Source organism: Bufo gargarizans, chromosome 4, assembly GCF_014858855.1.
Source record: "Bufo gargarizans isolate SCDJY-AF-19 chromosome 4, ASM1485885v1, whole genome shotgun sequence".
In the NCBI taxonomy this organism is placed as follows: domain Eukaryota; kingdom Metazoa; phylum Chordata; class Amphibia; order Anura; family Bufonidae; genus Bufo; species Bufo gargarizans.
In genome coordinates, this window is record NC_058083.1 from 111,551,163 (window position 1) to 111,554,722 (window position 3,560).

The window sequence follows — 3,560 nt, forward strand, 5'->3', positions numbered from 1 at the left end:
GGGATAAGGAGGTTTTAACTTCCTCATGGATCATGGACCTTAGATCTTTAAGGAAAGAAGGCTGTTCCTCGGCGATCACATTAGATATGCAGTCCTTACAAAGCTTTTTACGGTAGTCGTCCGGTAGCCGTTTGAGGCAGGAGACACATTTGGACTGTTTTTTGATCTTTTTCTGAGCCTCCTTAGTGACCTGGGGAGAACAACCCTTATTAGCTATGGTAAGTACACATGCTAACAGCAGGAGCCCCAAGCCAGAGATGTGGAGGAGGAGGAACAAGCAACCTGGTACAGTGTATAGACAAGTAACAGGGTAAAGGAAGAAGCGCTTCCCCACAGGGGACTTACTACAGGCGGCACAGAAGGGTCTCCAGGGGAGCGGGGTTCAGCCGACATGACTGCACGCTGGCTCCGATGTACGCCGGTACACTGAGACATTCGGCGCTGCTGCGCGCGAAAATTTGACTCGGAGACGCTTCTGAATGACGTCACTTCCCCCGGCACCCGGAAGTGACGACGGCCGTTATCCTGAAGCGCTTAGGCGCGCACCCGGCGATAGCCAAACAGGCCCGGCGGGAGATCGCGACCGGGAGCAGGCTCACATATAATAATGGAGCGAGGCCTCCCTCCTTCGCCCCTGCCCAGCGTTAGTACGAAGACCGCAGGAGGGCAGGGGGAACACCCGGTAGGTGTCAGGAAGTTCCGCTTTCATCTTCATCTCCCCGCAGGGAGACTCTCTCTGCCCCTGTCCTCTGTAGGGACAGGAAACACTGGTGCTGGTGGTGGGAGGGGGGGATTTAAACCCTCTCTCTGTTCCTGCCCCTACAGAGGTCAGGGGTCAATCTCCTTGTAGCCGTCGTGGTGATGAAGTGGAAACATCTTCTTTTCTTTTCACGCAATCCCTCAAAGACTGTGTCCGCCATAGACCTGTCCTCCCTGACGTCTTCAAGCTCTAGTGTAGCCCTAATAGTTTTAAGCAATTTTTCCGTATCTGTTACAGGGAATAGAAATTTTTTCTCCTGCATCCTCTTCCGCGAAGGATGAATCTTCCGACCTCATCCCTATTTTCCTCACTAACGCCTATAGATTCCACCTCTGAATCTGTCTTCTCTACTGATTTTTTAGATGTTTTAAGGGATTCCTTAACTTCCGATTTAATCAACTCCCTAATGTCCTTCATGAAATTTGGGGATTCTTCCGCCAGGGTCTTCTCAATACAATCCTGACATAATTTTTTGGTATACGAAGTAGACAAGGGGCATCTACACAATGCACATTCCTTATTTTTCTTTTTTGACACAGCTTTTTTAGGTGCCATCTAAAAAAACCAAATAATAGATATGAAGAACATATATCAGTATCCTCATTAAATCCTTGTGTCTTACCCCCTCAGAAGCTCTTTTATACCGGCGTCTGCTTTTCCGATTCTGTTTCTTCTGGTCTCTTGTCCTCTTCCATAATATTCCTGGAGGCATAGAGGATAACATTCAATATGCCGCAGGGAACAGCACCTCTCCTTGGAGAGTTCCACATGTTCCCTGGGAGCGCTGTGCCTGTAACCGTCTGGACATGTCTCTCACCCTCTTCTGATCCGCTGCTGAAAAACGTTATTCACTAGAGAAGGAGAAAACTGATGGCCCAGAGTTAGCAGTGAACATTCACAGCAGACCTCAATGGTGTCTGCACTCCGAGAACGCCGAAACTGACAGTCTTTTATTTCCGGTCACCTGACCGGAACCCATCTGTGGAACGCACGTCTTACCTGACGTCATTCCTGTGACTTCCGGTTTGGCGCTCCGGCGCGCCTGACTCAGTCTGCAGCCCACACGGGGTGCGCGCCCGGGACAGCAGCCCTCTGGCGTGTGCTCCATCAGCCGCTCTCCTGCGCTGCAGCTCCCACTCCTTTGAGGGACCGGAGTCCTCAGCCTCTGGACGAAGGGTCGGCCCGGACCAACCCCATTCCTAAGGTAAAAAAAGACCCGGCACCCAGTCTAGGCTGGTATGACCCATGGCTCTCTAGGCTTTCCTAGCCATGGGTCCCTAGGAGAAAACTTGCTACAAGTCTCCTGCTCCAGGGACAGGAAACCTCACTGAGGTGGGAGAGAGTGGCTCCACCTTTTTATGCTACAGGTTTCCTGTCCGTGGAGGCGGAGCCATCTCTCAGTGGTGCTGTCGTGGGGGAGGGGAAAAAAAATCCCCTTTCTCCATGGAGGCCATTACTGATTTCAAGGATTCCATCCTGAAGCATTGAGCTTTGACAAAGCGGTTGAGGCTCTTGAGAACTAGTACCAGCCTTGCTGAACAATTAAAAGATTTGACAAAAAAATAAATAAAATAAAAAAACAGATTAAGTTCCTCTGGTGGAACTGGGATGTTTACTCCCTGACCCAGGAGGTCCCAGATTACAGACAATGGTTTGTAAGCACAAGATGGGTTGTTTGGGGAAACCGACCTGAACTCTATCTTGTAACCAGATTCGATAACTTTGCAGACCCAGGAGTTGGAAACTTCTGCGAATCAAACGTCCTGATAGACGTAGAGCGACCCCCCCCCCCCCCCCCCCACACACACACAAATACCTGAAGGGGCCCTGGGTTGGACGGTCCCAACTAGAGGTTGTATGCCTCCTATGGACAATAAGCTAAAACTTATTAGGTCAGTGTCCGCAGGGGGGGTATAGCTGGTGGGAGAAGTTAACATGTAGTGTCAGCCTCATAGCGGCAGCAGCTATACCCAAGGTCTTTGCTATGTCCCCCAATGATGCAAATGAAAAATATATTTGGAGGCTTTAGAATACACCTTCCTTTAGGAAATGTTTCAACGTTCTTTCTTTTAAAGGAATAATTCCTGTTTATGACAAGATGGCAACCTTAAAGAGGACCTTTCATGTTTTTTTATTTTAGTTTTCCCGCTCAGTATGTTAATACTGAGTATCGGTACAGGGAGGAGGAGACGCCAGGGTTTCTCAATGGGCGTCTCCTTCTCCCTGGCTGTGCCTCGATTCAATCACAGCAGAGAGCTTCACAGCCAGGGAGAAAATAAATAAAATGATAATAAAATAATAATATTAATCTCTCCTTCTCCCTGGCTGTGATTGGATCGAGGTACAGCCAGGGAGAAGGAGACGCCCATTGAGAAACCCTGGCGTCTCCTCCTCCCTGTACCAATGCTGAGCGGAAAAACTGCAGGGGGGCACAGCGGAGCGTAGGAGATTTATCTAAACTAAAAAAAAAAAAAAAGAAAAAAAAAAAAAAAAGTACATGAAAGGTCCTCTTTAAGCAGGCCATTTAATGGAGATGAGAGAATGTGTCAAAATGCATAGCATTTAAGCAGTCTATGGGGGAGATTTATCAAACTGGTGTAACGTAGAACTGGCTTTGTTGCCCTTGGCACACATTAGATTCCACCTTTTTATTTTCCAAAGGTGGAATCTGATTGGTTGCTAAGGGCAACTAAGCCAGTTCTACTTTATACCAGTTTGATAAATCTCCCCCTATATTTTCTTATACATCACTAGATTTCAAATATTAGTTCACCAGAACACGAGTAGCTTAACAACCTCA